This window comes from Diachasmimorpha longicaudata, chromosome 1, assembly GCF_034640455.1.
Source record: "Diachasmimorpha longicaudata isolate KC_UGA_2023 chromosome 1, iyDiaLong2, whole genome shotgun sequence".
Lineage (NCBI taxonomy): Eukaryota > Metazoa > Arthropoda > Insecta > Hymenoptera > Braconidae > Diachasmimorpha > Diachasmimorpha longicaudata.
Window position 1 is genome coordinate 1,875,534 of NC_087225.1, and position 24,670 is coordinate 1,900,203.

Genomic DNA, 24,670 nt, shown 5'->3' on the forward strand with positions numbered 1-24,670 from the left:
GGGTCAGGGCTACCATCGCCACTAATTGATTCTGATAATTTTATAATGTAAAATCGTGAGAATGTGAGCATGGGGCGGGTGCTATGCGCATATTTTCTTCACTATATACCATTAAAAAGAGCATAAACAATTTATATAGTGTACCTAAGGACAATATTCTAACTCATTGTCCCCTTCTCGAGATAATTACGAAAAATTATTTGGAGGTAGTGGAGGTGGTAGTTGTGTATTATGTAGATACCCGATAGCGTTCGACCTGAGTCAGTTAAGTTAGGAATGGACATTTAAGTTTATTTTTTCGCCGATGTCCTACCGAGCGATCTCGATTGCGGCAAATATTGACATGTTTTCCAATAGGTCCCTTGGCCCTGTGTTGGCTTCTTTATATAAACAAATAATAGCACTTATTTCCCAACCACTGACTTATTTCTTAAACGGAGCGAAAAATCTATGAATTTTTATAGCGTCATTCCGGTAAAAATTACTGTGCTGCCTTGCAATCTCGATGCAAACTGTAAGCATGTGAAAAATTACCATTACCTCATAATAATTCCATGTATAATGAGTGGCGAGAAGATGGAAGTCAAACGACCGATGCAACAGATCTCATAATGGAGTTCAACGTCGTCAATAATCGGATATATTCGGTGCTGATCGTCAACCAATCACAATGAGCTATCAAAAAATTGGTGGGTGTCACAGTAAAAAATGAAAGAAGATACAATAAAATGGACCGATCTAGATAGAAATTTTTACAGGATTGATATCAACTTTTCATTTAAACTCAAATAAAAAATGATATAGACTTTCAAATTTTATAGTGCCGTTTCGTGAATTTTACAAAGCCACGTATCGTTAATTACAAAATTTATTACAAAGTTTATGGTATCGATAGGAATTTTTATATGTGAATAAAACATATTCAAGTATTCTAGCATTTTGCACCTTGATTCAAGTGCCCGTCACAATTTTTCTGCAATTTTTGTCTCCGTGTACGAAGTCTCAAAAAATGACTTGATTTATTTATGTCTAAAGTTTAAAAATTCTCATTTCACTCTTTGACTACAGCGGAAATGAAAAATGGAAGGATTGTTTTGAAAAACAAAACCATCCTTAAAATTATCAAAAAATTACAATTCCAAAACTGATTCAGTTTTCCAAAAATTTCGCGTAGTTTTCCATAATTTATGAATTTACGAAAATGGTCGAGCTACTTTAACCACTAGTAATCGACAAAATTTCTACTCTAGTCCGCAATTAAATATTCAACTTCTCCATCCTTCCATCATCCTCCCCCCCTCCTCGTCCGCTACTATCTTTAACTCAATAAAATCCATTTGAATGAATATAAAATTTATCAATTGCTCGAACCCCTTCTTCTCTTTTTTACCGATAAATGCGAATGGACTAGCAAGCGGTAATACAAATGTTAAGAGCCTCCTATACTCCACCAGAATTAATTGCAATTAGAAGGGCTCATGGTAAAGTTACCGAAGAGTGTAATTACGCGTTTCCTACGGGTATGCGATAATACAATCGATAAAATGCAGGAGAGGGAGTGTTCAACTAGAACCTGCCGCAGTGTAAAAGAGAGATGGAATTATATCCTCTACTGCAGATATTCGCGAGCCAGCCCTTGATGGGGGGGGGGGGGGTGGAGGAAGAGGTTATGCAGCGTGTAATGTGCAAGGGACTTATATCGAAACTAAGGTATTGAATGCACTGGAGATAGGGATAATCATTAGAGGTAGAGGTTCGCTGGAGAAGCCATTCTAATGCACAAATCCAAATTGATCAGCAATATTCTCTTCACTGCTAGCAGTGAATATCTGATATTTTGATATAGGTCTAGTCCAATGTACATTTAAATTCGTCTCACCACCAGGTAATAGTACTGCGAAGTCAATTGGTAATTAATGGAGTACTAATGAAGCTTAGCATCGCTAGTACAATGTCAGGCGTTGGTGGAGAGGCTTTGGAAGGATGGGGTTGTTGGAAGGTTGATTTAATTCTTAGGGAAGGAAATGGGGTGAGGGACACGAAGAGAATTTTTTAATATAAATTTGATAACTTTATTTAAAAAATGACACGATAGATATTCGTGATGTGAGTTAATCGTGGTGCTGACATTCGTCAGGAAGTTTAGAAACGTTGAATTTATAATTGAAATAATACGAGGCAAAATTGATATCTTATTATTGGAAATGGGTTATAAGAAATAAGAACAATTCAATAAGTAATTTAAACTGTTTTATTCTTTAAGATTTCAAGTCAAATAATTATGCTCGGAAGACACGTCTACTCTATACCGATTTCATAGACGAACTGACCAGGTCTACAAAGGGAAACAATACCCTGGACCTTCCAGCCACATGTTCTCAAAGAGTCCCATTCATCCCTCTCTGTCTTCATACCTACAAACAAGCCTAAATGCTATACCTCACACTCCTCGGAATTCAAACCCATAAAAATGTCTTTCAACACTCAGAAGAGAATAAGATTGACTTTTGTTCTCTATTTATTTTATGAAAAATCCAACACTTATATTTTTGGTTTATGTTTATAATTAATGTTGACGGATATTTTTTCTGTCGAGAATTCAGAGGAGTATAGGCTATGATATTTATATTTTTTTTTTAGTTTAAATAGACAAGATTAATGAGACCTGTTATGGTGACGTTAGTGGAGGTCTAGGATGTTGTAGCTCTTTGTTATTTAAGTCAGTTCCTCTACAGGATTGGTGATGAGCGTATGTGTCTTCCGAACGATGAACGACTAAAGTATTTCAGTTTCGTTATTTGAAATATAGCATTTCTAATAAGAAAGATATATTTAACCTATTACTAACATGAACTTCAACGAAACAATTAATTTTGTAACAACCACACGGAGAAAAAAGTTCCAGAAAAATTACAGAATAAGTCGCGTAATGTGCCAGCAAGAGTAGTTTTAAGTTAATTTTTCTGGTGATGAAACCGAATAAATCTGAAAGAGGCAGTAAATTTTCGGGTGTGTAATTGAAAAATACGGGACAGGCACATAATTTTTCCCTTTACGAATGGTAAGTCAGAAAATTTAACGTAAATTGAAATACTTACGACCTCTCGAACCGTAAGAATTCAGACAGAATTTCAAAGTTTTCACGGAACTGGCGCGGAATTTTTCCGAAACGTTCCGTAAATTTTCACTGATGGGATGTGTCATTCCATTTGTGGTTGATCGCATCTTCTCGGGCTTTTTCGACAAAGTCAAGACAGGCGAAGTTGACGAAGTTGTTGTAATTTTGCTACAAAATAGTGAAAATAAGTGAGAAGTAAAAGGAAAATAATACTGGATCAGGAGTAATTCATTGTAAATAGAGTGTTTACATCTAGTCATTCGCTAATTGATAAAAATCATGTAAGACGTGACTCCATGGCCGGCTGTCTTACATTGTTCGCATCTTCGCATTCTAACCTCCAACACTCACATGTTCCAAGCATGATGCACCTGGATGGACGTAATTATCGAATGACAATAATTCTTTCTCTTGGTGTTGTACTAAGGCGTCTTAATTACGAAAATATGTAAAGTGACTGTCTTGATGTAGAGTCAAAAGTGTCTTGTTTAGACATTTCGAATTTAGATATTTCAAGTCCTCTCCATCAAACGTCATTGAAATACAATTCGTTTATTTTTCATTTAATTTTGTTAGAAAATCTATATTTCGATGATAACTACAAAAAATGGTTAGCATGCCATTCAGGATGGCTCAAAAAATTTGCTCGGATGTCCTTTGAACCGAGCCACTCCAATAGTAAATAATATTCAAATAATGTAAAGGTATATGGGCATTTCACCCAATAATTTCATGATTTCATCCAGTTGAAATCTTGGCAAATAATCTATAGCTCCTGTTTGGGACTGTTGTATAAAAAGGGAGTGGCCGAATTCGAATTTAAATAAAAGTAACTCGATAAAAACAAAACATCTCAATCTGCTTGAGTTGCTATGAGAGCCTGTGATTGATAAAATATTACATCAAATGATTAATGCCATCAGATGATAAATCAATTCTCTAAAATCAAATCGATTGATTTATCGATTGTCAAGCGAAAATGTTATCATGGCATTCGTACAAACAAGCAATATATGTAGTTGATGAAGAGAATGTACCGATTTGTGGACGAAGGGTTTTTTCAACAAGTTAAATTGATGAATTGGCAAATATTTTATTTTTCCACAATTTTAATACTTTGAAGGGACACCAAGGTCCGTGTTGCGGAATTTGACAATTTTTTAATGCTCGCCAAGAACCTTGGTTCTCCTTCAACTATTTCTTTTCATCATACATAGGTTTTGTTTGGTGCTCTTTTCTATTTCTATTCATTTTCCCAAAATGTTCAAGGCAAACGACTACATAAAACTTATACAGTTTAACTAAAGACGATATTTTAATTCATTGTCCCCTGTTTGAAATAATTATCTAAATCATTTAGAGGTAGTGAAGGGCAGAGGGGCTGGTTGTGTCGTATATGGATCCTCGGTAGGACTCGGATGGAGATTGACTTTGACTCTGATCCTCGGATGGGGATTCAAAGTCAAAACTTTTGCACTGTAATGGAGCCATAAGGGCAGTATACATATGGATCTTGTGCTCATCGAACAGCTTATATAAAATTGTGAAATCCTTTCGAATGAGTTCGTTCGATAGCTTCACCGCCAGCTAACCGTCGATTCACCCCCGATCGGCCATAACGCGTGTAAAATGCCCCCGATATCAGATCTTCGCCCATGATAACCAACAGAATTTCCACCCGGGTTAATTGCGAGGATAATAATAAACTAACTTTGTGTTTAATTTATTTCCCCCTAGTGAAGTAATCCTCCACTGTTATGAGTAATTTCAAAGTCCCGAAGTATCCAAATAAAAATTCACCAATGAAACTACCCTTAATTTAATCAGTAAAAACAGATGCTGACTTGAAACCCCGGAAATGCCCCAAAACTTGGTAATTCCATAACGAAACTTTCCTCTCGAAAATTCGGTACATGCATCGCCTATTATACCAGTCTAGGGGAAGCCAAAAGCCACACATTCCCACCCCTTCAGGGAATATATTTCATAACAGTTTATTCCCCCTTCAATAACACCAATTTACGCTACAGAAACAGACGTTGTGTCAACATTTGATGATAAAAAATATGATAAGGGAAACATTGCCCGGTGCATAAATCAAATTTCATCTGAGGAATTGTGTACACAGGGTGAATATATTATTGTTTCGCGACGCCACAAATTATGTCCATGCACTGGTAATGCACGATCGTTAATAGGGATTACACGAAATTTCCATTTATTCACCCGGTGCATATTCCTAATCGTTAATAAAACGATTGATTGCCGGAAATCTCGGTGCTTACACGATGTTAAATCAGTGCGAAATTCGCTCGAAACCTGACAATATGTCCTCTTAATCATGGATTCAGAGCATTCTCAATTTTAATCAACAAATAATTAGTATTAAAAATTACAGGAACAATGATTGATGTTGATTAACTAGAGACAAAGTCAATGGATACACTGATAGAACTGATTAATTATCCGGGTAGAAATTGAAACTTGGATACAGCTTGAGAGAAGCGTCCCTTGCGCGAGTCAAACTAGGTGCTAGGTAGCAAGGACAGAACACATATGTAAGTGAAGTGATGAGGCTTGAAAACCATACGGTTGCTTTAACTAATAATATACGAGACATAGTCGCGCGCCACCGCGCGCGATTTGGTTAATCTTAATTGTTGTGATATTTTTTATTTAAGTCACATTTGCGGTGAGCGCACCTTATTTTAACTACTGTATGAGTACAGCAGTTGAATTATATGGATATGAAAAGTCAATGTAATATTTAAATTCATAATAATTGTACCAAAATGATCCTGAAGTAATCGCGTATGACGTTGAACACGTCATCATTTCGTAAACATGGATCTTTAAAAATTGCTGATATATTCACAGCTGATCTATTTCCCACTTGTAGGCAACATGCAAAATTTTAAATGTCTTGAAGCTGTAAGACGACTTGGAAAATACAGGAGTTTCGATAAGATATAGATATTTCCATTTGATGAGTAACTTGTTTCATTTCCATTTTCTAACTAAGTTTTTATTTTCTACTAATTAAACCATCCTTTGACTTGATTTACATGATACTTGTGTACTTGTGAAATTCAAATGTTGCCGCTGTGAAGGTATCTACCAATCACGAATAAGTGTTACGGAATTTCGATATGTTCGATTCGATTCGAGATTTGAGGTGTATGTCCTTTTTACAAAAGGATCCCTGCGACCTGATCTATAGATATAGAGGGAACCTACGCATAAGCTTACAGCGTAGACTACTATCGATGAGATTATTACAAGAATACATTGATGAGAGATCCTAATTCAAAGAGAAGGTCCTTTCACTAATAGCACTTGCACAAAACCTCAATAGGACACTCAGTTCTCCTGAATCTTTTTAGTTCTATAATGATGACAGAACCACCCCTGCAATTTTAAAATTTAAGGTTCATGAAGAATTCTAATTATTGTCTGAGTGTTTTAAATAAATAAAATAACGATTTGAATGTACATCTTAAATATTGTAACGCTAGATACCTCACACACAACTCGGCTTTACTTAAAATTTAAACTTCCGATGATCATGTCGTGACGCTCCGCATTCAGCAATTTGCTTCCTCTAAACAGAATTCCACACCGTTAAAAGGAGATGGAACGTACAAATATTTGTTTAAAATAAGGCTGACATGTCAAACAAGTGAACATGAATTACGAGAAGCGAACATGGATCGTTATGGATATGGGATGCATGTTTTTTTTCGTTCAGACTTGTATTTAGTTAACGATACATTCCACTATTTACATTACATATGTTGGGAAGAGACGGATTTGCAACAAACTGTCATTTGCTATTCTGACAAGACCTACCCACCCCGAATGTTCAACTTTGTAAACCCAAATCATATTTCTACTTCGGTCCAAAGGAATGGATTTTGGTGGTAGATTAGGGTCGATTGAGTTTCACCAACCGGTTATTCCTTGATAGTCATTCGTTCACTATTAACAAATATTCATTTGTTGATATTCGACTCTGCCATTGGTTGATAATAGTCAACAAATTCCACCTGGAGTAAATGAATCTTCTATCATAGGTCAATGGGTAAAGAGACGAGATGTATAAAATTGAAAAAATACTTGTCCCATATCTGTTCATGATGGTCACATAGTTTTTTATCAAAATTGCTCTACCGTTCGGTAAAGAACGTATCATGAGTCATCGTTACCTCATTTCTATCCCGAACTATAGTAAAAGATAATCTATCATATTGAAATATTATTCGAGGTTAGAGAAATTTTATCCTGATGTAAAATGAAAACTCCTGTGTAAGTTCTTTAATCTACAATAACAATTAATCATCATATGGTAAATTCAAAGTCCACTTCGCTCGATTAGAAACGCCTTTTCGCAGTGATGATCAAACCAGTGATTTTGATTCGGCTCGAACTAAAAAACAGCATTCCTGGTAGGAATTGCCAAGTATTGACAACAAGGTCAAATTTGGTTGACTCGAATCTACCAAGCATGGCATCCCCTATCATGGATCTGGCTTCAATCGATTATGATGCCAATCTTGTTTTGATGGATCACCCCGAAGTCCGGTAGTGAGCCAAGTTCATAGCCTGGTTCAAGCTTGTTGCCAGGCTTGGAACTTACGAAAATCGGTGTGGCTCTAGCCAAGGATCATACCAATGAAGTCATAAAATTATGGAAAATTTATTGGAGTCGACTATTTTTTATTTTTATTTAAAAAAATAATAATTGCCTCATGTTAATGGTTGATTAATTTCCAGTTGATTAATTAAGTAGACCCCTGGACAACTTAATGCATGCAATACCAAGTTTTTTATGTAATATATTTAAGTGATTGATACCAGGTTCTTATAACAATGTTATAAATGGAAAATCAAATAAATATGTGTTAATTTTGATTTCCAGTTCATTTAACTCCAAGACCTGGTTAACGATAGGTTTGGTTTCGATTAGATTGGATGAGGCCTGCTTTATACTGGTGGGCCTCACTCTTGGACCAAGCTGAACTTCACAATGCTTGGTCCAATGTTTCCCTCCCAGCATATCCCACGCTAAACCCAAGCTATGACACCAGACTAGAGCCATGCTTGGCTTGTTTTGGTCAAAGCCTGGTCCAGGTTTACTGCAAATGTTAATTCCCACCTGGCTAAGTTCCTAAATTCCTTGAGATTAACAGATTTTTACCATTAGTGATCAGCTATGGGCTCAGAAGATCGAAGTCGAGCTTCAAAAGTTCAAGTAAAAAAAAACTTCAAGCGGATTTGATTGACCTCTTTTTTTATCCGTCTTTCATTCCCACCATTGGACTTACCTGATCATAAACCGTCGCAATAACCTTAATTCAAACAGGAAAGGATGTGCTATTTATTCACGATGTGAATATTTCAGTTTATTCCGTTGAAATACGATGCAACCAACAGAATTATTTACTTTCACCATTTCTAATGGAAAGGCCGATGCTACTAAATCCCTCCACTCAGACAAATTATGTTCAACGCATTAAATTCCTAGGCACTCATAAGTATAAATGATTTCTCAGTGATTAGTAACGAATTCACTTCAGTCAACAATTGGAACGTATGCAGGATTCAATGAACTCTTCAGGGTGCCCTCATATTATTCGAGTTTTACAGACCCAACCGCACGATCCACTCAACAATTCCCTCATAAGTAAAATTAATCTGATTATCCCTTGAAACTCCAACAATTGAATATTCACACTCGACTGTCTGTCTTACAATCTCCTGATGATGTGTGTTAACTTTCCTGCAAAGCGACTTCGCCCCCGGAGAAAGTCGGGGCGTATCACCGGCACCTCCTCTTCCTCCTCGCTACATGTCTACCACAGATCGTAATTTTCTAACTTAAGCCCAAGTTACGCCTTTCAGGAAAGCCCTTGCGTACACTCAACCCTTCGTGCAGTGATAAAGTAACAATACTCGTGATCTGTGGCTTTGTCTCATCATTTCGGCGATTATTTCGATGAAAATCGAGCATGAATGTATGAGGTGCCGTCTGCACGGAGAGCGTTATTCACTAGAAATTATTGTAACAAATAAAATTCATCCATAAAAACCCGAACCACCTCTCGACAGGGACAGAGGATATCAAGTGAATCTCACTTGGAAAATCATTTTCCCTCTTTTTTCATTGACCATCTGAGCAATTAAAAACATATGAGTGGCTGATTACTTCCTCTCCTCTCCCCACTACCATAAAAGAAGGCATATAAGGATTACCCCTAGACTTTGAAGTTCATAACCCTGAAGATGCATGCAGACTCCAATGCGTTCCAAACGTCGGCGCGATACGGAATCTAAATGAGGCATTCATCTGGAAACCAAAAACGTTATAAAATAAATATGTGTTAATTTTGATTTCTAATCTATTTAATTTCAAGGCCTAGTTGACGCCAGGCTTTGGTTTAAATTAGCTTAGATGAGGCGAGCTGTATACTGATGGTCCTATGCTGGCCCTCACCCTTCGACCAAACTGAACTTCTCAAGCCTGGTCCAATATATGTTTCATTCCCAGCATTTTCCACACAAGACGCAAGCTACCATACCAGTCCAGAGACAGGCTTGACTTGTCTTGGTCTAAGCCTGGTCGAGTCGTGGTCCAATTGCTAATTTTTACCACAGGGGGGATCCAGAGCCTGTCGAGAGGACGTTCTGCTACTTGATAATAATTATCTAAATTGTCTCTTAGTTATGAAAATAAAAGTCCATCTCGACATCATAAATTTTTAGTCACCAAATGCCTAACATTTAACACTTTACCTCCAAAGACGAGAGTAGTCAATATTATTCATCCAACTAATCACGTGGATTCATCATAAAGAGTTATTCAATGGTCAAAGAGAATCCAGTTTCCAGATGGAATTTCGGGAGTTTTCGTTTATGAGAGTCACAAACTTTTATTTTATTTATTGTTTCCATTATTGCGGTCCTTGCCGTTCTTTATTCTTTCGGCTAATTAACCCAAATAAAACATATACCTTGAATATCCCTTAATTGGACCATTTCTCATAAAAAAAATTTCTCAACTCTTTCGGATACATCAGTTTTATCATTTTAAAGTGTTTGTGTGTGTCTGTCATGTGATACTTTTAGATTTGTATAGAATGTAAAATTGAAATTATAAGACATGTAAAAATGAGTAAGTGATTTACGCCCAAGCGAAATACAACAAACGACTGCGTAAATAATTCAAATTAAAGTTAAACACTCTAACCAATAATAATAAAAGAAACTCTCGCCGAAAGTGATACGAAAAACCGCCAAAAACGTTGATTTTATTGAAGCCCTTAGACTTGGCCAAACCACCAGCTCCCAGAACAGTTTCGACAACCACCGACTGTCCACCCAGTCACGATTGGGAAAACCAAGGGTCGTGCTAGGGCGTGATATTTCGAAGGCGAACCAAAACTCACTGTGTACGTGACACAAACGAATTCGATATTCACTGAGTGAGGTAGAATGGATTTTGCAGCGTAGCTTCGGTGGTTTTTCCAATTTTTCACACACAGCCATCTATCCGTGAATTGAAAAATCTTGTGTTCGGGAATTATTCAGAATCTGCGGAAGTGAATACAAAGGGATGTAAAAACAAAAATATTTGTTGAATTGCGAAATAGAGATGTCAATTCACAATTGATTGCATTTTTGTTTGGGTGCATGCTCGCATAGACAACGATATATATTCGAAATACACATTAATGGCAGGCACATATTCCAGGTTGCAATGGAAACATGAATGCAGCTTGATTCAAGATTCCCTTGAGCGAGTCAAATCAGGTGCTGAGTAGCAAGGATCGAATACATATGTAGGTGAACTGATGAGGCTTGAAAAACATGCGGTTGCTTTAATTAATAACATATCCCTACGACCTGATCTGTAGATATAGGGGGAACCTACGCATAAGTTTGCAGCGCAGACTATTATTGATGAGATTATTACAAGAATCCAGTGATGAGAGATCTGAATTCAATGAGAAGGTCCTTTCACTAATAGCACTTGCACAAAACCTCAACAGGACACTCAATTCTCCTGAATCTTTTTCTTGTTCTATAATGATGACAGAATAACATTAAATTCATGAAAAATTCATAAACAAATTAAATAACGATTTAAACGTATATCTTAAATATTTTAACGCCAGAACTCCCACAGCGCTCGGCTGTACTTAAAATTTCAACTTCCGATGATCATTAAAAATAGAATTCCACGCGGTTAAAATGAGATGAAACGTACAAATATTTGCTTAAAATAAGACTGACTTGTCAAACTTGTGATATTTTTACTTGAGTACTTGAGATGACAATCAAAGTTTATTCTACTTGAGATTGATTTATAAAAATAAAAATTACCTTATCAATCAAGTAAACATTAATGTACTATATTTAATTGGAAATCTGATCAAATTATTTACAAAGAAATCGCATTTAATCCAACAAAAAAATAGGCATTTATTATCAAAAATCACTACTCTATGTTGCTAATTTACACTATTCCCAGTACAAGAGCAGTGATCCACTTGCACTTTTCAATTTGCATACCTCAAAATCTTGCCACTTCCATCAACTCCCCCCATACTTTTTCATTTTCTATCTTTCCAGCTTTTTCTCTCACTCATCCGTCAAACAATACCACAATATTGCTTTGTTTATCTCTCACACAATGCAAACACAAACCACAAAAGTAAATAAAAAACACTAAAATACTTTTCATCATATCCAAAGGGATTTTTACTTGCGATCGAATTCCAATCCCGTCACGCCATCCAACTCCAATTGGTTTCGACAAAAACTTCAGATACTATTGCGTAATAAAAGAACGGGCGAATAGGAGAGAACCGAAGGTGAAAAAAAATGACCGCTGAATTTTTCTGTCCGACCACAAAAGGGATAGACACGTAGTCGAACGTCCTCGAGTGCCTCCGCTACACCCGATATGTGTAGGTTCTCCAATTCCTCAGATATATATTAAAACTCGTGGTATGGATTTGTTGGGTAGCGCTACCTGAATGGTACAAAAAATTCGTTTACTTCCATTAAATTGAATTATTTAAGGTTCCTAAATGAATACCTCATCGTTATTGCATCATTTGATTTTCTGTGATTCCTTTGGTCGGGTGGGGCGAGGGGGGAGGGGGGAATTTTACGAGATGTCATCAACAGGTAGTGTAAATGAAGAGAAATCGGCCCTTGTGCTGAAGACTATCGTTTCGCAAGCCGGATTTTGAGTCCAACCAAATAACTAATGCGCATCAAAAGTTAGCGAGAAATTAGATTTTTAAAGTCATGAATTATGACTTTGAAAACACAAGTAGCGTTCCGCATAAACGTAAATTACGAGTTTGAAAACTTAAATTACAATTTCAAAGACCGATAATTGGGTTTTAAAAGTACGTGTAGTAAAAATGAATGAAGAGCGATTCAGATGAGGTTTTCGGAACCGAAAAAACAAAAAGGGTTAATACGTAATAGGGATCATGCCAAACATAAATATATTATTTATTTATTTCATTTTCTTTAATTTTTTGCAAGTTCGAGAATATCTAACTGGTTATCGTCGGAGGGCTTTGAGCCAAAACCGGAAAACTGTTAACAAAATTCGTGGAAAGAAAATTAAGTTGATCGTGATGGTCAAAGAAAAAAAATGAAGTCATAATTTAAATTGGAAGAATTATCAACTTTTGACAGTTTTGTTTGGCTATACTAATGCTTGGGTTGGGGGGAGCGAGCTGAACATATTTTTTTTTCAAGTCAAACTTGGAAGTCGAGCTTGGGTGAAGGCTGATGGACCAAGCTTGGACCAATGGTGTATTCCCACCTGGGAAACGCTAACGTACCAGTTTTTTTTTCTTTCCGGATAGAGTTTTAATCAAATTTGGACATCGACAACAACAAATTCATCCCACAATCAGACCCGATTGACGTAATACAAAAGCCTTTTTTCAAGTCCGCCTTATCCCTTTACCAACTCTAATTAACAAGTGAAATAGAGCACATACGACAGGTCAGCAACTGAAGCGCTTAGATACTCGAGATTGTCATGGTTTCTGTTGACACACATATAGGCCCTGAAGGCCAGTGTAACACGATGTGTGCACAAGTACATGGATTGAGGGGACAAAGGGGTACAACAGTCGTAACAGGTCGGCGTTTCGACGTGGACATCGGTCAACCTGGTTATTGTATGAAGGAGAGAACAAGATGAAGGAGGGAGGGTGTGAGGGAAGTTGAGTATGCAATACGAGGACTGTGGACGCCGATTACATGTCGCCTCTGCATTTGTAACAGAGCTCCCTCGAGCAATTCTCGCTAATGCACCGATTGCAATTATCCTTCCGTTTGTGAGCCATTAAACTTGGTCCGAGCGGTATGGTTGTGTATGCCCTTGTCTTTGGTCCTTTCTCCTATTTCCTTTGCTCACCTGTATCGGTTTGAGATAGGGTTATTTAAGTCGCCCAGGTAGAAATTAACAGTTGGGCCAAACCTGCTGATGCTAATCTAGGGCCAACGTTATTTCGATAGCTCACCCCAAACCCAATAGTAAATCTAGTTCATAATCTGATTCAAGTTTGTTCCCAGGCTTGGAGCTTTCTAGAGTGACTCTAGCTTCAGTCATCGGTCATACTAATGGAGTCATAAAGTTATGGAATATTCATTGGAGTTGATTATTTTTTTTTTTTATTTAAAAAATCAACGATTGTCTTAAGGGGTTACATGGGTTTCCTCGGGCAAAAAACGGCCTTTTTTCAATAATTTTTTTTGCATATAAAAAATGAAATATTTAGATGAAACTTTTTATTATTTAAAAGATACATATTTAATAAACATTTTGTGAAATTTTGAAAAAAAAAAATTTCAAGATGGCGGCCATTACGACGCCATTTCCGGCAGTTCCTCGGAAAAAAGGTGCCTCCGCGTTGTCAGCAGAACTTCTTTCAGGATTATCTGAAATGAAAGGAAAAAATTCGTGTTTTAGTAAAGACAACAAACTAGGTATTGGGCGAAGGAAAAAAAAATGAAAATTCGATTTTTGGCAGACATTTTTATAAAAAAATGCAAATTTTGATGAAAATTTCTCGAAATTTTTTTATTTTTAAATAGTTGTAATTAAAAAAAAAAATCCTTCGTTCAAGACCTTGTAAATGATATCTCGAAGACTTGTGTAAAATTTCATTAAGATCGGTTGAGTAGTTCGCGAGAAATCTTGACAACCGACTTGAAAATATAGTTTTGAGAAAAACGCGTTTAAAGTTTTGGAGACAATAAAAGTGGGAAAAAAAATCTTTTTTTCAACTTACATTGAATCGTCGATTCCTGGGACATAAAGTAGAGAACCTGCTGCAGCTGCAATGTCCAGGGCATCCTTTTGCTCCTGTCGATGACGAACCCCGGCTTATCTAGGCTCTAGACACTTTAAACGGCTCTAGACACTTTGAATTACCTGACCTCGAGCGTCCGTCTTTTCAGGGCTGTATCTCCGAAACTATTACTCAGATCAACTTGAAAATTTAGGACAATATTCTAGAGATGTTATAGACTTTATATTGATGGACTTATGTTGGGCCTCACTCTTGGACCCAGCTGAACTTCCTTATGCTTGGTCCAATGTTTCACTCCCAGCATATCTCAAGTTAGGCCCCAGCTCTGACGCCAGCCTAGTCTAGGTGTTGGACTGGATTCAGCTCATCAGTCTGGATCAGAACAAGTTTATGGTTCAGGACTAGAATTATCGTCTTTAGGACTAGGTACCATCTTGTCGCTCCAGATCGACTCAGATCTATCTGGACCAGTTCAAACTAAGTTTTGTGAATATGAATTTAATCAGGTTTTTCAGATTTTATTTGAACACATTTCTTTCTCTTCTTCCCATCACTTTAAATATTCCTCACAATAACAGCTTCCAGTAACTGGGTCACAACTTGATCAGTTCTTCATCAAGCATCGCTTGATGAGCCCAATCTGACTGCTACCCGATCAAATGCTGATCCGACTTCAGAACAGCCTGAGGCCATTTCTAGTCGGGATATCGGTTACTATTTGCGAGAGTTCTCCGTCGCAAGTCACCCACTAACGAGTACAGATTGTACATATTTCATGTCTATGAATCAGGAGAATATTTGATCGTCTTGATTTCATGTATTTACATTGTTATCAATCGTTATAAGTATTTCGCTTATGGACACTATATTTTCACTACACGGAGAGGAATAGTTAGTAAAATTCCAGGGAAAGAAACATAAATATTTCGTATCCAAACGTAATCCACAAGCGAAGTAAAATACAATAAAAAGTATGAATCAGAGCTGCAATTGTTCGTTCCTGTCCCGTGAACTTCACTTAGGATTCCGTGAAAAATGACTCATCCGTTCTATGACTCAGGGGAAAGGGAAATCCTACGTACCTGATCGGTGAGCACGTTTTTACTGCACGATATTTTTGCTTCCAAATGGAAGCTTTATAATCGGCCGATTTTTGGACTTTCTAATTTTGCTTGGAAAGAATGGAGAATGGTCTGAAACGTTAAAATACAAAATTTGGACACCATGTGTGTAAATTTCGTCTACTCTTTTGGAAAATTGAAAGAATAAACGGTTTAAGTGATTCTGGGAAAGGTCAAATTCTGTTAAATCACAGTTTTAATTAACGACTGAGTCTGTGATAAAATCCAACTCGATTGGTCCAGCCATTTTTCATCAATTTCCATTTCGTTTTGAACCAGTTTTCGCTAATATCTCGAAAGCTACCTAACCAAATTCAATTTTTCACTTCCCCAAATATTAGTCTCGATGTACTTCATCCGAAATCATGAAATTTTCTAGATTTCAATTTTTCTATTCTGTTCAAAAAATTTTTATTAACACGGTAACGTTGCAACAAACTCATTCGTCAATCTGACATTTGACATCAAATATCCTCTTGGTAATGAAATATTTGGTATTGAAGAACAGCGGAATCAATAAAACTGGACTTTTTTAGAGTGGTATTAATTTACAATATGCAACCACAACAATACTGAAAAGAAGTTAAATTAAATCCCTCATCTTAATTACATATTTTGATGTAGCGAGTCATAGGTTGTTGCTCATCGTTCTCCGACTGATATCATCCTCACAATGGTAAAATGAACTGTAATCATTTCAAAAGCAAAAGAAAGTCAAGAAACGATACTATTGGAGTTTACATTTCGAATGTTTATCAAAAATTAATTTACAGATGTAATAAATAGGTCTTTGTACGATTAGTATTTCTTTTATTGTGGTGTTTCCACTTGAGATTGGAAAAGATTTTTATGAGAGAAAAATTCTAGGAAGTTTGGGGCGAGTGGGAGCATTGTTGATGAGAGACATCAGGTCCAGGGTGTTGTACCCCTTTAGTATTTTAGTGAGTTGCTTTAAGGGGTTACTCTCATGTGAACGCCTATATTTTACCACTTTTTCGGAATTTTTTTTTTATGCGACAACAAACTTCAATCATGTTGATTTTTCAATATATTTTTATTTGTATTTTGAAATATACGAAAAAAATTTTTTTTTTCGTTTTTTACATTTTTAACATATATTTTTTTTAAGTCAAAGTAGTCACCAACAAAAAAAGGTAGTTCACTGGTCAAGGTGATAGCGGCTGTTCATGTTGTCTGACATAAAAAAATCGAATGGATTATTATTCAGTAGATCTGTGGCTATCGTCCCTACCAAATATAATCAATTTCATTAAAAACAAAAAAAAATATCGAACTTCAAAAAAAAAATCACGAAAATCTCCTTCTTTTTCGTTACAAATCGTTTAAAAAAAATATGAAGATATTGTCGAAAATAAACAATTGTGGTAGGGACGATAACTATAAATGAGTAGAAGAACATATGTAAATTTTAAAGCAATCGGTTGAATACTTTTTCTTGTAGGACCTTGACCGTTTCAGAAAATGATGATTCGAGAAAAACGCGTTTAAAGTTGAAAGCCTGGTAGACAATCGCTTACCACACGTCGGCGACTATGAGCTGTAACTTATCAAATAGTATGAATTTCGGTCTGAATTTTTCACAGTATGTTTTCAATAGGTTTTACTGTCAAAATATAAAAAAAAAAAAAAATCGATTTTTTCAAGTGCTCACATGAGAATAACCCCTTAAGGAAACGAAGGAGAGCGGTTGTGCCTTTCCAGCGTATAAAATAAAAGAATCAAACGGGATTCACACGTATAAATTATTTATTATTATCCCATTTCCAATAGATACCACTTAAAAAATAGCTGGTATTGGAGATAGGTCACGTGACAGAAAGTTTCTTGTAGCACAGGAGAATTGAGGTTAGAATTGAAAATGGGAACGTTTGATAAAGCCAGTAACAGGGTCGTGTCTCGACTTACAAAGTCATTATTGTTGTATAAAAGAGCTATTGAATTTTTATATTTTCAATCATGATGTTTATAATTATCGCACGCTGTACCGCGCATTTGATCTCGTTACATAAAAAGTAACGATCGAACAGGGACCGAGGACGTGTTCCAAAATAGTATATTTTCCGACGAGTGCAAAAAAGTTGTTTTTCACGACTGAGAGGTTCATATCACAAGACAAAAACCCTTTTTTTCACTAGTTACAAACCAAATTTTTTATCACGATATGTCGGAAAAGGGCTTTCCAGTCGCGCGATCCGAAGAGGACTGAAAAGTTACTTTTCCGACACAGCGTGATGAATAAACATATTCCATCCTCCATCTTCTTTCATCAAAACTAATATACGGGTGTCAAAAAGCTGAATCCCCGGTACAAATCATCTTCCCCTATTATTCGTTGAGTAATTTTGTTCTGTATATTCCACCCCTAAATCTACGCCAAACTCTGTCACTTCCACACATTTTTATCCACATCTTCACATGAGAAATGATAATCTCGTGAGATTTCATCCCTCTACAATGACCGGGAATAATCTGCAATTCAGCAGCGAAGCAGTAAAACGGTTTAAGGATATCTAAGTATTATGAAAAATTTTTGGTTAGCGAAATCTTTTTCAACGCTTGTAGAACAGGGTCAAGCGTTTATTTTGAGGGCAATTCCAATTCAAATTTCCGGGAATTTTATTTACAAAAAAAATTCTAATAAGTAAATTATAAGATAAAATTCCTAAAAGAGCAACGCCCTCGCATTTTCAATTTCATATAAGTTGGTTCGTTATGCTTGGAAGACTTTCTCAAACTATTAAAAAATAAAAGTTTCCGGACAAATAAGTGAAACAATTGAATTGAGAACCTTCCGAGTTGACCGGTGGCCATCTTGGATGGTTTGAATCCAGGGTTCCACTGATTTGGCAACATGACGTTCCCTCATACTATGCTATGTGTTTCGAATATGAACGTTAACTTATCGTGTAGAATGTTTCAGACATTTAAATTAACAATTGATTCATAAACAATAACAATTTTAAGAATTTTTGTGACGTCTATCACTCCGCGACCCCAATCTTCTTGAGGTATTTCCCCCCACACTTTCGGGAAAGCTTTCTTCGATGCAATTTTGCCAAACGCTCTTTCTATTTTCCCCTCACTGGAGATAAGTCATGAATCTGCATGACTTTCATCGTCTTTACGTCTCACAAAAATGTTAGATGAGGTTATGAGAAATTCACGTGTCAGGCATCTCAACAACATGAAGGATACAACCAAGTACAAAAATTAATCACAATATTTTGCTGTAATTTTTCAGGGTTTTCGTGATTATTTTTTTCATCCCAATTTCAACCAATCAAATGGTGGCATTTCCCGTCACGTGGTACAAGTAAGAGAGTTTTACTTCGGATATTTTTCGGATATTTCCCTGTTTGTTGCTAAGCAATGAAAATATCCGATAAACAATTTGTACGCGTTTCAAACCCCAAAACTGTCATTACAAAAAATCAAATTCAAAGACTTTACCTCGACATGAGCAGATTTGGAGGAGAATCCTTGGAGATTATTGATCGGAAAATTAAAAATAATGTTCCTAATAATACAGTGAAGACAAAAGCCACAATTTCGAAACAATTCTCTGCATTTTGTGCAGACAGAAAATATACGCTGGAGAAGCCACAACTACGAGTGAAAAACCATACTATATGACGTGAAATGCCACACATTTAATTGTTTCAAATTGGAATGAAAAAAATAATCCAGCCAAATAGCCCTCGACCTTCAAAATTAATCGGATATTTCCCGAGAGTTTCGTTGCGTAGCAACGAGAGGGATAAGGTTCGCAGGTTAAAAAACCCGAGCGCGAAGCGCGAGGGTTTTTCTGCGATTAAATTTGAATCTTTAGCAGCGGAACCTATGCTCATGGAATCATCATCAGACGAAAAAAAGTCTGGGTCAATTAGACGGTATTCATCAGTGGTCAGATTTTGATAACAACCCCAACTCCCCTCGTCGATGTAGGGAAGTAAATTTAATAAATCCTTCTTCTTGCCCTTTTACTTGATCGACCAAATCAGAGCTATGTCGATATAGCTCTTTGGAAATTTATTTAGTGCAAAATGGCGGCCTGACCCGTTTTAATAATTAAAAAAAAAGTCAGTCAACTTATTCAAAGATCCAAATCATTACTGCAACAGATGCATGACGTGTTCAAAACTCTACTAACATGAAAAAATTAATTTTGAAAAAATTGACTTGAGCCGTTTCATTGCTTCGCTACCGCATTTACGATCATTCTTTTCATTTTACGAATTTCTGGTTTGAAAACTTGATAAAATTCACGAAGTTTTCGGAAGAATATGGAGAATTTAGCCAAAACTAAAATAATGATGACTCATTTCGACAGAAACTTTCGACATAAATTAACAATTAACTTTCCCTTCAGTCATTTAACCTTCCGGGTTTTTACGATTTATTCTCTTCTCACCCCGTGCACGATATTTACCATGGGCGAAGGACCACCTCATCCTGATGGAACAAAACCTTTGGCCAGGTACAGTTGCCTCTTTTACGAGAATCTCGCTCGACAATGAAACTGAGAAACTAGAGACGCCAGAAAATTGGCACAGGGGCTGTGAATTGAATCTCCTCGTTGCATCAATCCAGCACTATAACCACTCGGCCATTGCCATCAATGAGGGTTTCGATAAATTGTTCCTTCTAGTATAAAAAAATATATTTTCTATTTTCTAATTAAACAAAAAAACTATTGAAGAATAGAAGTTGAGGCAAAATGGAACGATGTGAGAAAAACAATTTAATTTCCATTTTATTTTTTCATTTACTTATTATTTTGTCTTCTCCAAAAGCCTTTCTCTGGAGTCTAGGGTTAACGTTATTTCAATAAGTCACCCCGGAGCCCGCTGGTGAGCCTAATTCATAGCCTGGTTCAAGCTTCTTGCCAGGCTTGCAACTTACAAAGCTCGGTGTGGCTTTAGCCAATGATCATACCAATGAAGTTATAAAATTATGGAAAATTTATTGAAGCCGACGATTTTTTATTAGTATTTAAAAAATTAATAATTGTCTCATCTTAATGATTGATTAATTTCAAGTTGATTAATTAAGTAGACATCACCTGGACAACTTAATGCATGCAATACCAAGTGTCTTATGTAATATATTTAAGTGATCGATGGCAGGTTTTTATAACAATGTTATAAATGGAAAATAAAATAAATATGTATTAATTTTTATTTCCAGTGTGTTTAATTCCAAGGCGTTATTGGTTTAGATTACTTTAGATCAGGCCTGCTTTATACGCGTGGGCCTCACCCTTGAAACAAGCTGAACTTCCCATATGGCATGTTAGGCCCAAGCTATGACACCAGACTAGAGACAGACTTGGCTTGTTTTGATCCAAGTCTGGTCCAGGCTTGATCCAATTATTACTTCCTACCCGGATCATTGTTTCTGTCAAACTTCATAGCATCAATGTAATTTTCCATTCCCAATCCGCACCTGGATCTCCAGAATTACTCAATGAAGCTGAAACGACGCATCAAAGTAAAGGTTAATGACATCTTGCAGCAGTTGAAAATTCAAATTTTTAGCTACAAATTTTACTGTATTTATGTCGAATTTTCTCAGAATTGATCTTCAAACATTCGAATTTTTCGGCACATCATAATTCCCGTTTGAAAGTAGAGTATCGAAAAATCGGTCACATACAAGACGTCCATTCGGAAGCAGAAAATATAAATAAACCTCTCCACAATAGATAAATATCGTGAATTAATTAAGAATCCAATGATAATTTTTCTCATTTCAATATTCCTTACTTCTTCTCAGACCCACACTAGCCCCACAATAATAGCCTCAACCTTTACATTCCCAATACACATCATCGAATCAGAACCATAAAAGAGACAAAATATTACCGACTTGCGAGCCAACTCGGCCAAATAATTCATCTCGCGACCCAAATATCAACATAGCGACGACATTGATCTATTGTCACTCCAGTGCTCCCCAATTTTTTGTTTAATGAACTCATTAGAATATCCTCAGATTTAGAAATAACTACACCTGACTCAATATTGAATGACATATGTCCTTCCAGTTTATTGCTCCATATTTTTATACAGATAAATGCAAACGATGTTACGGCGATGCTTTGCTCAAGGCAAATACCAGTGGGTGGTCGTGACGAGGGCCCTATAATCGTGATGTGCGACGTTGCACCGGGATAATTTATCGTTAGTACCCTACCCGGGGTCATTAAGTCGCACGTGACACGTGCGGATTTTACCCGGAAATACATTAACCACACCGTGAATATGAGAGAAGGATGGGGTAGGGCTTGGAGGGGGTAACATGGGTATTGCGACGAAGTGAGGAGGGTTGGAGACACGCGGAAAAGCCCTCAGATGAAGATTGCTGGTGGGGGTTGTAATCGTTATCGACGATAATACATCTCCCAAAGACGACATTGGGTCAAGGATTTTACGCGGGTTACGATGGAGATCTAATCTGCATACGTAAAAAATAAATCCGTACTCGGGGCGGAAAAATAGTACTTTTCTGGGTAGTTTATAGGTCAGATAAGAATGTTGTGCTCTCCCGTCATGGAGAGTAACACTTGTCTATAAAAAACTGTCTTCGCGATCCGTCATGGTATGTTGTACACCCCAATATGTCAATTCACATTTTCTGGATTTTCCTAATGCTCCTGAAAATCACCGAATTGAATAACCCTTAGCGGACATACCTTAAATGAAATTGCCTCCAATAAAGTCTAATTCGCTGGGGAATTGCCGAACATTTTAGACCCTACGACACATGACCTCAAAACCTTTCCCTCTATTTTTTCCGCAGATCCTTAGACACATAAAACTGAGAACTCCTTTAATTTTAAGTTAGTTCTAATTTGTCATCTAGCACTACCTTGCTAGGTAGTGCAAGGTAGTGCTACCTAGCAACTACCTAGGTAGTGCTAGGAGCACTCCGTTGTACAAAATTCTCTATCGACTCGATTGTTGAATAACTAATATTTCTCGATTAAAATATCAGTTTATTTTAAGAATAAAATTGCGTTCAAAATTTATTTATTAAGGATCCAACAGTTATTCCCTGACGCAAACTAAGGTTGTCAATGTTCGTCGTAATTTGAAAATACGTTTTGAAATAAAAAAATGCTATTCTGACGATGACTCCCACGATTTAATAAAGTCTACTTGTCCACAAATTTGACTGTGTAATACGTCGTGTCTTCCGAACATCTTCGAAATTATTAGCGTAAAATATGTGGTGTGTAACTAACTAGATTAACGAAGGACGATAAAAATGAGTGACAAATATATTACGCAATTTATCACGAGTGATGACACTGCTATACCTTGCGAAATAGGGGATGAAACACAAATTTAGTTTAATGATACTCTACCTGATAAATCGAAAGTGATACATATAAAACGTCATGATGATTTCATGAAATAGCGAGAACAAAAAGACCGATTCTTTTGATGCCAGCCAACTCTAATAGTCTATTTCAGGCACCTCAATACAATTCAGTTGAAACAATGAATCGAATTGGGAAAAAAACCGTTTTATCGTTTTACAAATTGACTACAGAATTTTTCGATATTTTTATTTTTACACGATAAACATTGTATTCAGAAAAAATAACGCCCCAAAGGATGACGCGGCGCTGGCTCACATCGTTCCTCAAGATGGCACTTCTTGGCACAATAAACTACTCCTCTTTCACAGATAGAAATTAACAATTGGACCAAAGCTGGACCAGGCTTGGACCAAGGCAAGCCAAGCCTATCTCTAAACTGGCGTGATAACTTGAACTTAACATGGGATATGTTGGGAGTGAAACATTAAACCAAGCTTGAGAAGTACAACTTGGTTCAAGGGTGAGACCCAACATGGGCCCAGCAATATAAAGCAGGCCTGATCCAAACTAATCTAAACCAAAGCCTACCGTCAATAACCCCTTGGAATTAAGTAGACAGGAAATCACAATTAACACATATTTTATTATATTTTCTGTTCACAATATTGTTATAAAAATGTGCCATCAAACATACTGTATAAAAAACTTCGTATTGCATCCATCAAGTCCTGCAGGTGATCCTGCAGGTCTCTTGAATTAATCAATTTGAAATTAATCAACCAAAGTTTCAAACCTGGTGACTAGCTTGGAGCAGGCTATGAACTAGGCTCACTACCAGGTTTTGGAGTGACCTATCGAAATAATGTTGGCCCTAGATTGGCATCCCCATTGGTTAAAACCAGACCCATGCCAGGCTTCGCAGCTTATAGTCAACCAAGCTTGGCCCTGTTGTCAATGCTTGGCAATTCCTACCGGGTTTTGTCAACAAAATTCAATCAAGTTGGATTTGCTGTGTTTGCGAGAATAATGAAATGTAAATATTGATATGTTAGAAGTCCGGTGGGAGATTTTTGTAGTAATATCATAATGACGGGGTAAATAGGAGTAACTGTAAACTGCTTATTATGACTCCATTTCAATTCAGGTGGAGGAATCCATCTGTCCCTTTCTTACAAAAATAATTCTTTCTGGAATCATTTACTTTGGCTGTTTCTCAAAATACTCGTTCGACAAATCTTTTTCAATTTTTTAAATTGCATGCACCTTATGAAAAGATAAAAACTGAGAAATACTGCATAGTATGAAAAAATCATTTAGAGAGTTCACATAAATATTAAAGAATGACCTCAATTGCGACGCTATGATTATTGATGACTAACAGGACAATCCTGTGATAAATTTAAATACCATGTAAATAATTAAATCCGACATCTTCAAATTTCTGTACTTTCATTCCAATAATTTATTAATCGAGTTACACAAAACAATTATCGACACCGTTATTGAGCATCTCATTTTTAATACAGTATGTTAAAAATAAATAAAAGGTATAACGTTATCTGCCTCATGCAAAAGGTCAGTTAGCTATGCTTTATAAATTTATAAAATTTTATAAACTTTCTATCATTTCCTTTGTATTTTTCATATTAACAACGCATTTTATCTCGCCATTCGCGAAATCAAAACTCAAAATAGTTTTTCTTTTGACAAATCATCGGCATTGTCATCATCACTA

General features: G+C 36.4%; 1 protein-coding gene and 1 long non-coding RNA gene across 2 annotated transcripts in view; one reads left to right on the forward strand and one right to left on the reverse strand.

Moving 5' to 3' along the window:
* The window catches only part of LOC135161538 (ubiquitin-like protein 3), a 171,371-nt gene that overhangs the window by 17,343 nt on the left and 129,358 nt on the right, over nucleotides 1-24,670 (forward strand). The gene's annotated exons all lie outside the window — the stretch shown is intronic.
* Nucleotides 13,926-15,624, reverse strand: LOC135170922 (uncharacterized). The gene is made up of 2 exons (XR_010300458.1): nucleotides 14,446-15,624; nucleotides 13,926-14,092 (listed from the first exon to the last, which is right to left on the reverse strand). It is a non-coding gene; the product is annotated as an uncharacterized LOC135170922 (long non-coding RNA).